The sequence below is a fragment of the Pezoporus flaviventris genome, unplaced genomic scaffold, assembly GCF_033815535.1.
Source record: "Pezoporus flaviventris isolate CSIRO_AGI_PZ_B2104156 unplaced genomic scaffold, CSIRO_AGI_Pfla_v1 ptg000001l, whole genome shotgun sequence".
Lineage (NCBI taxonomy): Eukaryota > Metazoa > Chordata > Aves > Psittaciformes > Psittacidae > Pezoporus > Pezoporus flaviventris.
This window is the reverse complement of record NW_026892549.1, coordinates 54,425,655-54,438,241: the sequence shown is the minus strand read 5'-3', so window position 1 is coordinate 54,438,241 and position 12,587 is coordinate 54,425,655. Positions and strand designations below refer to the sequence as shown.

Sequence of the window (12,587 nt, the reverse complement as noted above, 5' to 3'; positions counted from 1 at the left end):
GTTACATGGTCTCATTTTTAATTAAATGCCCATCATTTAAGGAAATAAAAACAGTCCAAAAAAGTTTTGTTGACCGAAGTCTGAAAATATGAAATGTTCTTTGGGGGGTTTTGGGTGTGGATCGTGAGGCATATTTTTGTAATATTTAGTATGTCATCTTCAAGCAATGTTTTTAAACCTCAAAACTCCAGGGAAGTTCTGTAGGCTTTAGCAAACAGATGTTAGCAGTCAAGAAAGAATTATAATTTCTGCCCAAAAATATTCCCTCCTGCCTATCAAATATAGGAACACTTTCAACATATGTCTCTTATGGAAGTGGGGACACAATGTTTCAGTAGGCCTGTGAATCAATAGATTAAAAAGGGGTCTTGAGTTCCTCTTAATCTGTCATCAAGGCCACGTATCATTTGTAATGTCTTGATTTACAAGAGCATGTATTAATGTACGCTTTGTCCCTATTTTGTAGCTGCCTAAAGTTGACTCAGCTGCTGCTTGTACATTAACAGTCTTTTAACTTTAAATGTGTGCACTAAGATCCTTTATGTCACAAATTTTGTAATCTGCTTCAGGGATCAGTGGGAATTAACTGTGAATCCAGCCCTCTGCTGTTGTGAAAACTGAGGAAGGGTTGGCCCTAGAGTTCTTGATAAGGGGGAAAACTACAAGTCAGTGGGAAAAGCTTAGCTTCACCTCTATGGAACTACATCAACTTTCTGGCATTTTGCATTTATAGCTTAATGGTAAAGGTGTAAAGAGGTTCCTGGGACACAGCATGAAATCATGGCTCACCAATCCAAAAGGACTGGGAGCTTCTGCTCTTTAACAGTTTAACAGTAACTTCATGAAACTACCAAGCAACATGGGGATAAATGCTTGAAAATGAGCTGGCATTCTGCTGTTGTACAGTAAGAAACTGAAGGACTGTCTCTACATTCCCATTGCAGAAGCACCACATAATAACACAACTGCATTATCTTTGGGTTGATGCAACCCCATGCTGCTTTCTTCCCATGGGAGAGCATAAAGGGTATTATCCCCTCATTCTTCAGAGCTACCATTCTTTAAGACTGAATGGAAGCATCTGAAATGTTTTTCTTCCTTTGTAGAAGCCCATGGTGGGGGTGGTATAAAAACCTGTAAACAACTTGCCTATACAGCCAGCTGCGACCCTGTGGCCTCTTGTTGCCCTCTACATTTATGTCCCTATCACCAGCAAAAGCTGAAAATACAGCAGAAGAGCTGTGTGTTTAAATCCAGAGGTGGCTGAATTTAATCTCTGCATGTGGCTTCCCTGTTCTGCTGCTTTTCTTAAACTTTCGTGGGCTATGAAGAAAATGGGAGAGAGATGTAAAGGAAGTTATAAAGGTTTTAGGTTTTCTTTTAGTGCTTTTGTCAGTGGGAAGCAGAGAATGTTTTGGCATTGGTCTTAGTCTGAAATGGTGTACCATTTTCTTCTCATATCCAGCCAATGGATGCAGTGGCATAGCTCCCCTTTTATCCTTCTGCTTACACTTGCATGATGCCCATTTCAATGAAGGTGAGAGTCGCAATTTCAGCATATTGGGAGCTCTGATGTTTGAACTTGTGTTGGGATTTATTAATAATTTCAAATGGAGAAAAATCACTCTTTGACATAGAATGACAGAATCCTAGAATAGTTAGGGTTGGAAAGGATCTTAAGATCATCTAGTTCCAACCCCCCTGCCATGGGCAGGGACACCTCACACTAGACCATGTCACCCAAGGCTCTGTCCAACCTGGCCTTGAACACCACCAGGGATGGAGCATTCACAATTTTCCTGGGCAACCCATTCCAGTGCCTCACCAACCTTACAGTAAAGAACTTCCTCCTTATATCCAACCTAAACTTCCCCTGTTTAAGTTTGAACCTGTTACCCCTTGTCCTATCACTACAGTCCCTAATGAAGAGTCCCCCTCCCAGCATCCATGTAGGCCCCCTTCAGATACTGGAAGGCTGCTAGGAGGTCTCCACACAGCCTTCTCTTCTCCAGGCTGAACAGCCCCAACTTTCTCAGCCTATCTTCATACAGGAGGTGCTCCAGACCCCTGATCATACTTGTGGCCTCCTCTGGACTTGTTCCAACAGTTCCATGTCCTTTTTATGCTGAGGACACCAGAACTGCACACAATACTCCAGGTGAGGTCTCATGAGAGCAGAGCAGAGGGGCAGGATCACCTCCTTCGACCTGCTGGTCACGCTCCTTTTGATGCATCCCAGGATACGGTTGGCTTTCTGGGCTCCAAGCGCACACTGAATCAGGCTCATGTTCATTTTCTCATCCACCAGCACCCCCAAGTCCTTCTCCGCAGGGCTGCTCTGAATCTCTTCTCTGCCCAACCTGTAGCTGTGCCTGGGATTGCTCCGACCCACGTGCAGGACCTTGCACTTGGCATGGTTAAACTTCATGAGGTTGGCATCAGCCCACCTCTCAAGCGTGTCAAGGTCCCTCTGGATGGCATTCCTTCCCTCCAGGGTATCAACCAAACCACACAGCTTGGTGTCATCGGCAAACTTGCTGAGGGCGCACTCAATCCCACTGTCCATGTCAGAGATGAAGATGTTGAACAAGACCGGTCCCAACACCGATCCCTGAGGGACACCACTCGTTACTGGTCTCCAGCCAGACATTGAGCCATTGACCACAGCTCCTTGTGTGCTGCCATCCAGCCAGTTCTTTATCCACCGAGTGGTCCATCCATCAAATTGATGTCTCTCCAGTTTAGAGACAAGGATGTAGTGCGGGACAGTGTCGAACGCTTTGCACAAGTCCAGGTAGATGACATCAACTGCTCTACCCCTGCCCATCACTTCCGTAGCCCCATCGTAGAAGGCCACCAAATTGGTCAGGCAGGATTTCCCCTTAGTGAAGCCATGCTGGCTGTCACCAAGCACCTTGTTGATTTTCATGTGCCTTAGCATGCCTTCCAGGAGAATCTGCTCCAAGATTTTGCCAGGCACAGAGGTGAGACTGACTGGGTCTGTAATTCCCCTGGTCATCCATTTTCTCCTTCTTGAAAATGAGGGGTATATTTCCTTTTTTCCTGTCATTGGGAACTTCACCTGACTGCATGATTTTTCAAATATGATGCACAAATAGCTCCATGTAATGTAACTACTACATTTAGGATCACGGTCTACCAATATTTACCATAATAATCAAGCCCATTCTCCACATGAAGTTTGCCAGGCCTTTATATTGCAGTAAGGTGAAATTGGCTGACAGTGAAAAGTAAATATCTTTCTGATTAATACACACTAATATTATCTGTGCAGTGAATATAAGACCCTCCCATTCATCTTCAAAACAAAACTTCTTGTGTCTGTACTATATTGTTTCATCTTACAAAGGATTCATCCTTTGTGATAGTGGGGTAAGGACACAATGGATTTCCTAGGAAAATGTTGTATTTGTCATATCTTCAGTTTATTCATATTTTTCTATGGAAATAGGTAATACTGTGCATGGATTAGCTCTTTGGAGACCAACCCAAGCTTGAGTGCTTGAAATGCACTTCCCCTTGATTTGGGGTCTGTGGTGGAACTGGTACTTTGAGAGGTATTAATTAAACTTTAGACGATTATGATGTCTTAATTATGTTACAGCAATCACGGCTGGTTTAGAAGGCAGGAAGGCAGTGAAGAACCTCAACTAGAAAACTGCAGGTATCAATAGGCCAAAAAACTGCTTTTTTTGTGACTGATATGAAGGAAAAGAGATGTTCCAAGAGCAATGTTAATGGTAGTAATTCTCTTTCCTATCTCAAAATCCATGAAGTCTTTTGAAAGGCTTCTTTTTGTACTTCAGGCTTAGGACATGCTCACAGGGCCCAAGAAAATGCACAGTGTGTTCACTGAATTTGAAGTCAGATGTGCTGGCATATTCTCTGATTTAAAGCAAAATCCCTTGCAAATGGCTGAGTCCACCTAATAAAAATCAGAGCTGTGATCTCTCAGTTCAGGCAAGTCCAGCACAATTGTGATGACAGCCTTCTGCTGTCTGAGCCACTGAAAAATGAACGCCACGATGAAGAAAGGTAGAATTTGCATATTTACTTACTTATTGCCTTCACTTTTTTAGTAACTGGGTAAAGGTAAGTTACATGATTGCCAGGCCAAGAAAGGCACTCCCTGGACTGCTTTTGAAAGCTTCCAGAAATAGTGAGAGTTTGACGAGCTTGGATTGTAAAGTGCAAAATTCCAAGCACAGAAGTTCTCAAGTGTTTTTAAGAGGCAAAGAAGCTCACAGGTTTTGTTAGAGGCAAAGCAAGATTACACTTATAGCTGCTTAAGGCCTGATGTCAATGGAAATCCCTTTGCTCAAGTTCATGAGCAAGGCTGTGAAGCTGGAGAGAAACAAGATTTATGGAGAAAGCTGTAAATGGGCAGTTTACACCTTTCACCCCGTTCAGTAGAAAGAGCTGCTGAAGATTAATCCGCAGCACTTTCATTGCTGAAGGCATTTGAACCATGAGAAGACACATCAGTGCTAGTAATGAGTGCTGAGATGCATTTCCATGGTTTTGGAAAGGTAAGCAGTGACTGCTGCTCAAGTGATGGGCTTAGAAAACAGTGTCTAGCTGGGTATGTGAGGAGAAGCAAGGCTTGGGGGGGGGGGGGGGGCGGGGGGGGCTGCTGTTCAGGAGGCAGGGGTGAAGTATGACAGCACCACCAGTGTGCTGGAGACAGGCCAGATACACATATTTGGTTACACAAGATAAAAAAAATCTGACTAGAAGAGGATGTAAACATCAAGTTTTAACTTTGTGTCAGCCTCATCTGCCACAGAAAGGAAGCCTTGTGTGTTGAGCTATTCTGCTGCTCTGTTAAAAGCTACTGGAATTTGGACTGTGATGAAAAGGAGCAATTTAGGGATAGATTTTTAAAGTTTTACTCTGTTTTTCCAAAAGATGACTTTCTCACATAGGTCCCTTCTGACTCGGGAAGGAGAAATGATTTGGAAGGGAACAAATCTCTACTGATATCTACTCACAAGAGGAAAGCAGCCAATGAACGTGGGTGATCTAATATTCATAAATGCCATGGATGATGCACTGAATAAGCTCTCAGTTGTTTTTGTTATGCTATTAAGTTTAGCTTGAGGCTTCCAAGAACCACAGGCACACTTTTTTGGGCTCTGCGCATTGCAGTGAAACTTTGACTGGAGTATCAGCGCAAGGACTGAAGTATACTCCAGTAGCATATCATGGTTATAGCATGATCAGTCTGTAATACATGGGCTGTCAGGCTGGAAACCTACTGAATGCAACAGAACCTTGCATCTCTTTAGCCTCAGGGTGGTTGCTGGCCAGGGGTCTGCTGGCATTGTAAAGGAGGATAACTTCTGCCTGAAGGATGACTGAACTGTCTAACACAGCATACTGCTACAGAATGGTGTCAAAGCAGGAATGGACTTGCATGTGTTAACTGTACACTTGACCCATTCAACTCATATTGTGTCTTCATTGTTCTTTATCCTAAACTGATAGCTGAGGACAGGGAATCTATTCCAGTTGGAATTAGGTTGGGTGCAAGCAAGAAAGGTCCCCTTTCTGCTGTGACTGATCTTTTTATCTTGTTCCTTCTACTTCTACAATCCATCATCTTCTCCTCAGTCCCTTTTCTCATATCTTATTAAAGCTGTTGACCATTTCTGTTCAATCTTCAACTGCAGTCAGGAGTTGGATGGCAGACCTAGACCTTAAATCACAGATTTCTAAACAATTTTGCTCCCCAGACTTACTATGGATGTGCTCACAGGGCCCAAGAAAATATATGGTGTGTTCATGGTGTCACTCTTCTTGTTGTTGTATTTGCAAGGTAGGTAAATATCATTTAACTGGAGCCTGTTATATATCTGTCTTAATAGAGGAAAAGTGCTTCCCAACATAATACTGCATGTTAGACTTAAGTAAAAGACAAGTAATTAAACTAATTCTCACTGTCGGACTTCAGTCTTCAGGAAATGAAGAGCATTGGATGGGGTTGTTCTGTGCTACGAAACAGAAAATTGAAAAAATATAGGAGAGGTTTGATTTCTGATCACCAAACTAAAATCTGAGGACATGGCATAAGATGATGTGGGGAAGGTGTCCCAGGATGCTTATGCAGTTTTGGGATATTGGTAAAGAAAAGAAATGTGTGCTGGGAATACGAACACATCTAGGTCCAGATCCAAGACCACTAAAGGCAATGTACAGGCTCCCACTGAGTCTGTCTGTGTCTTCATGTTGGACCAGCTTGCTCCCTCCACCCTCCACACTGAGCCTGGGGCTGGAGTATATCTGCCATTGAGACATCCAGCCTTTCAGAATAGGAACCTGACGTGAATGCATCTGGAACAGCCAGAGCCTGGCTAACAGCCTGTTTTGATTTGGTGAAATATTCTTGGCAACTGCCAAGCATTTTTAAACCAGTCCTTCGTTAAGTACAGTTTTATATGCCAAAGTATGCCAGTTTCACTTTATATGCAAACTGTTTTAAGGAAACTTATGTGCAGGCTTTTATTCATGATAATAGCTGGAGCTGCACTGCCACAGTCAGGCCAGGATTCCCTGAGGGAATGGGAACTGGCATTTGCTGTGTCAGGCAATGTAAGGGCTTCTGTTATTTCTGTCATCTTTTATCCACCTCATCTATGTGGCCACAAAATCTCAGTCATATGGACTCCCACTTACTTACCTTTGTGGGGCCCTTGTGGTGTAGAAGTGGCTTCTCTAAACTGAGCTCAAAGTGCTGAGGCCTTTCAAGGCAGTGGCTGTTCTGTTCTGTGTGAGTTCTAGCTGGCATTTCATATGTGGTTGTAGAGCAAGTGATGGCGACGCTGTTTATATCTTCTCCTACTTTTATGGGAGAGGATAAATGCCATCCTCTCAGAAAGCTAATTTTAATAAGCCAAAATCACTTTACAGGTTAGTTTAAGATAATACTGGTAGTAAAGACATAAGTAGCAAACTTTGTTTTACAAACATGTTTGGAAATACTGAATGGTTAGGTTCAGTAATCTCATTTTCATAGTATTGTCAGACTTGCTGAATTTGACTTTCTGGGGTCTAATACTTTGCTGTTCAGCATTCACATAGCTTGTGTGCCTTTCCCTCTCCACAGGCTTCAGGGACTTGGTATAGTCTCCTTTGCAAATCCCATGTGTGAAGGAGAGGAAGAACCAAATGCAAGAACCTTGGCAAGAACCATCACAGCTATTGCCTGCAATGAGGAAGTCAGTGTGTGGATGAAGCAGGTTTAGTAGCATGAGAGCAGTCACAAACAAAGGAAGGGCTGATAGGCAAGTTCCTCTGCACCTCTTACCCCAGGAAAAAAGGGCAGGAGCCACTGAAATTGGCAGTTCTTGGCCTCCCAAGAAAAAGCAAGCTTACATGCATCCTCCTTGGCCCTGGATCAGCTTCTACACTTGCTGAAACCTTGCAGTGGTTGAACAAGCTCCAGTTCTCCTGTGCCTTTGTCTGGGATGGGGGAATTGGCATGTGTTTGGCTCTCCTCCTATAGTGGGCATATGGAGGTAGCTCTGGATCTTACAGGCGGGAATAAAGTGTGTTTGAGAGGTTTTCACACCTTCATTAATACATAAATGCATTGACTTTCTGGAAGGTGATCACTAGCTCTGTATTTGCCCATGCCCTTCTCCAAAGGGGATATGTACTCCAGTTCCAGCAGGACTGACTTCTCCAAGCACCATGTGTTTTTCAGGTCTTACCCTCTGTGTAAATGTGGAATCTATTTACAGAATGCAGGTCATGGCTGAATTAGGCTGGAATTGGGTCCACCCTGAGACTATCGAGCTGTGGAGCTACCAAGCACAGGAGCGAAACGTGAACTCAAGTGTTTGGGTCTGGATATGTTTGGGTTAAGAAATGTCTCTATTGCAAGCTGGCTCAGGGCTTCTCAGATGGGTACTTTAAATAGTCTTGTGCTCTAATTGTCAGTGGCTGGGGCTGCTATAGGAGCATAGAGAGGAAAAGGAAGGTGCCATAAAGCATCAGTGTGGCACCTGGATAAAGCAGGCAGGAGACCTACAGCCATTCTGTTGTACCTACTGCCTGTCTTGCCTGTGCTGACCTGGTCCTGTGTCAATCCTTCAGGCATTCTGAAAGGTGCTATGTATTTGCAATGTTGATTTGCAAGCCCTTGAAATTAAGGTATTTCTCTTCTGTTGCATATTATTTGTCACCCGTGTCCTGGGCTGCATCCCTGGCGTATGAGCAGCAGGTCAAGGGAGGGGATTCTTCACCTCTGCTGCACTCTGGGGAGATCTCCCCCTGCAGGTCTGATCCAGCTCTGGGGCAACAACACAAGAGGGACATGGAGCTGTTGGAGCGAGTCCAGAGGAGGCCACAGAGACGCTGCAAGGGCTGGAGCAGCTCTGCGCTGGAGCCAGGCTGACAGAGCTGGGCTGGTTCAGCCTGGACAAGAGAAGGCTCCTTAAGGGGAGACCTCAGAGCAGCTCCAGTGCCTAAAGGGGCTGCAGGAAACCTGGAGAGGGGCTTTGGACAAGGGCCTGTAGGGACAGGACAAGGGGAATGGCTTTAACCTGACAGAACAGGGGAGATTGAGATGAGCTCTTAGGCAGAAGCTCTTCCCTGTGAGGGTGCTGAGGTGCTGGCACAGGGTGCCCAGAGGAGCTGTGGCTGCCCCATCCCTGGCAGTGTCTAAGGCCAGGTTGGACACAGGGGCTTGGAGCAACCTGCTCTAGTGGAAGGTGTCCCTGACGGTGGCAGGGGGTTGGAATTGGATGAGCTTTAAGGTCCCTTCCAACCCAAACCAGTCTGGGATTCTGTGAGTTTGGTACTGTGCTGAGGGCATTGTCAGTGGCTGAAAAACGCTCATTTAAAATAATATTTTTGTCTTTTTCCTTCTGGGCTAAATGCAAGGTTTTGTTTGACCTCAGGGGGGGAGCAGATGAGTCCTACTTTTTGGTGCACTCAAAAATTTTAAATCATTTTTGGATGGATCTGAAAAAAAATACTGTGTTTTTAAGTTCAGCCAGGAAACCAAAATACAATTATTTGCACAGCTGTAATCATACTTCAAAGGAGACATGACTCCTCCTGGAGCCCCAGGTGCATGGAGAGGCCACTCCAGCCCCTGCCATGAGCTCTGCATCCCTCCCGTCTGTACCCATTGAAATGCAGGATGACCACCGCCCTACTCCTTTGTTGACCACTGCAGCATCCCAACTAACAGGTTGTGTTTTACAGTAGGAAACTCAAGGTATGTCTACACTATTTCATGAGCAAATGCAGCTCCTCTTTTGTTCTGGGTCACTGAGCTACGTTAATGTGGTGCTTTGTCCTTACAACTCCATGAATGTAATCATGTTTATAAGTAAATAGGAGCAGCTTTCATCCCCTTAGCAGCACTCCAAAAACTGTCTGAAAATCAATGGGCTTTTTAAACCAAAATTTTCCACAGAAAGGTACCTTTGTGAAAGTATTTTTTCATAGCCTTCCCCCCCCCCCCTCCCCCCTCCCCCAAGTTCTAAAACTTCCAGCAAAATTGTTTATCAAAACATTTTTGTCATCTTCCAGTGGTCAGAATGTACTCCTGATATTTGCATTAAAAACCTGGGGAGCCGCTGTAAAAACTTTGAGAAGGTTGTAGAAAATAGTGTCTTCTTTAAGTGCTTTCCAAAGAAAAATAGTAATTCTATTTTTATATCAGCAAATAGGTTTATATCATTTCACCGGCTTGTCTCTTTAGCTTCCTTGTACCTCCAGCTTGAGCCCGTGTCCCAGGGGATGTGAGCAGCCTTGGAAGACCATTGCTAATGTGGCAAGGTGAAAGTTTCTTCTGTCTGGACCTGCTCATCTGTCTCTGGTCATTGCAGGTGGAACTAGATGAGCTTTGAATGTCCCTTCCAACCCAAACTGTTCTATAATTCTTACGTAAAAAGAGAATTCTTAAATGGAGGCTGTATTTTAGTGCTCATGCTTAAAGATTAGCTTAATATGTGAGGGCAAAAATACGCATTTTTGAGACATTTTTCTTCTTTCTGTCATAGTCTATTCTGCCCTAAGTGCTGTGATGGCTGGTACCTGTTTGCTCCAGAGTTTGTGGCTAAGGGTTGTTCTGTGGCATTTCCTTTCAGGTGAAAAAAAGAGAGAAGGAGGCTGTGAAAAAAGAGGAGGCTGCAGGTCCACATTATTTAGCACAAAGCCATGTGGTTCAATATCCTTTAGGAGTCTGGCCTGTCCAGTTTCTGTCTGCAACTGAGTTTTAGTGGAGATGGGGGAATTACTGAAAGGACTGCAGAGTGCAGCAAGGCAAGGTTTGGGAACACAGAGGAGAAAGTTCACCAAATTAAACCCACTGTGTTTGTTTTCCTTCTTTCCTATTGAGTTCTGTAGCTGATTTTAATGGGTATTTATTCCCAGCTCGCTTTAGAGAGTGGTTATTAAAAAACAGCCTCTTAAAAAATTATTAGAAGTTTTTTTCCATTGGCAGGGGAACATTTGTCCAGACAAGGTATGTAATTACTTCTGAAACTGGCAAGGGACCTGTTCTTTCCTTTGGTCACTGACAGTGTTGCCTCTCTTTAATGACTGGGTGCATATATATATATATATACACATAGCTTTATTATTAAAGCTTTTGGGAGCTTTAGCACAAGTTGGTTAAAGCAGACTGGAGGCTTCTGGGGTGCTTACTTCTCCAGCAAGACTCTTTGAACAACTCTGTGGTCCAAGCAGACATCCCCCTGGATGTATTGATACTTTGCTGGAAGGATCCAGGAAAATATTATTGCTAAGTTGTATCTTGACTGGCAAATCCATGCTCAGTAATGGTCTGAGATCTGCCCAATGTGCCCTTTTAGCATTGCTTGGGGCCATCTGTCTCACTTAAATATGGGGCAGGAGTGAAGAGTGCTCTGGCATTGCAGCTTAATTGCTGTTTTCTTTCTTTCCCTATGATCAAAGACCCTCAAATAACTTGATCTGGTGTGAATTCCTTTGAGAAATGCAAGGTTGCTGTGCCCCATGGAAGTTAGAGGTAGTCGAACTGACCTCCTATGGATCTGAAATCCTTGACCTCCTATGTCCTGTCATCCTTTCACCATAGTTCCTAAAGAGACAGAGATGAATCCCCAACAAGGGGCTGAGGCTCCAGTTTTTATAAGAGTTGAGCATGTCCATAGGTTTTCCTTCAAGGAAACAAGTTATAATTTGGGGGCAAATGTTTTAAAGCTGCATTTATCCGCAGATTATCTTCCCTGTTAGAATCCATTTGTTTTTATGTGCCCGTATTTGTGTTGCTGCCTTCTTAAGCATGACAGCAAATACACACACGGACTTACAACAGGACGTGGCCTCAAGGAAGACAAAGGAAGATTTCTGCCAAATAAAATCCCTGTAAGGCTGTCTGGTGTTGGTTAGACACACTGAAACATCTGCTGTGCTGTTGAACACTGCTTCCTTCACTATCTCCTGCTGCCACCCATGTTCTCATACATGTGTCCTGTCTACCTGTCCTGACGTATGCTTTGTATGTCTAGACAGAAGTCTGCATCTGCCTGACAGCTCAATTGAATTCATTCTCCTGGATTGTCTGGACAACCTGGAAATTCTTACTCTGGGATGCAAACATTTGTGGCTTACCTAGAGCTGCATCGTAGCCTTAAACCACAACTATTTTGTGTCCTGGAATAAGCTGTTCATTTACAACTGTACTGGTTAAAACAGCAATAGAGCTCTAACCCAGAGACCCCTGTGCCACACAGGCTGCAGGGATAAGACATCCCCTCTTCTGACACGTCTGCCCAGACGCTGTTTCTATACTGACTGCTTCTGCAATGTATTCAATTCCCACCACTGATAACTGTTAGTTCAATGGTAGGCTCAGTGCCCTGAAGCACTGGTTTCTGAGATGAGGGGGTAACAGGATCTGAATATATGGCCGTTAGCAACATGTATTCAGTTTTCAGCAACTCGTCAACAGCATGATACTGGCAAATTAGTGGGATATTAAGAAGAAGTGCAATTTTGAAGGCTGGTACAGAGGCATTGTTGCAGGAAAGGTTTAAATATTAAGTAGGAGTAATTTAACAGAGCAATACTGAAGAGCATCTGTCTGCCAGAGATTCTCTAGTTCAGAATTATGGTATTGCCCCAGAAAAGACTGAAAGCACCTGAATCCAGAAAGGGGTCCCCACATCCTCAGTCAGCTGCTTCCCAATCCCAGGAGGTTCACTGGTCTTTTCTCAGTAGCAAGAGCATCCTAAAGTGGTCCCTATGTCCCCTCCCTTTACCTGCTTGTTTCTGACCCAGTGCCTGGCTATGCCTGTCTGCATGGTAAATCTGGATCTGAGCAGATCTGGGCTATAAAATAATCCTAGAGGAAAAGTCTAACTTGATCTGTTCACTAATGCTGTGTCCTGAGCAGCCCTGAGATCAACTGGGCTGTCAAAGCAGAGGGGATGATTGATGGGAAACAGGCAAAGGTGGGAGCTGTTTAAGCTGGCGTAGCTGCTGAGTCTAACACAGGCTGACTTCACCAACCACCTAAAATCCTGCTCGTAGTTAGGTATGCTTGTGGTCTAGACAGAGCCAGACAT

The 12,587-nt window shown here is 44.2% G+C and overlaps 1 protein-coding gene across 1 annotated transcript in view; it reads left to right on the top strand.

The window, feature by feature from the left end:
* Positions 1-12,587, top strand: part of UBE2F (ubiquitin conjugating enzyme E2 F (putative)) — a 358,305-nt gene that overhangs the window by 127,933 nt on the left and 217,785 nt on the right. The window lies entirely within an intron of this gene.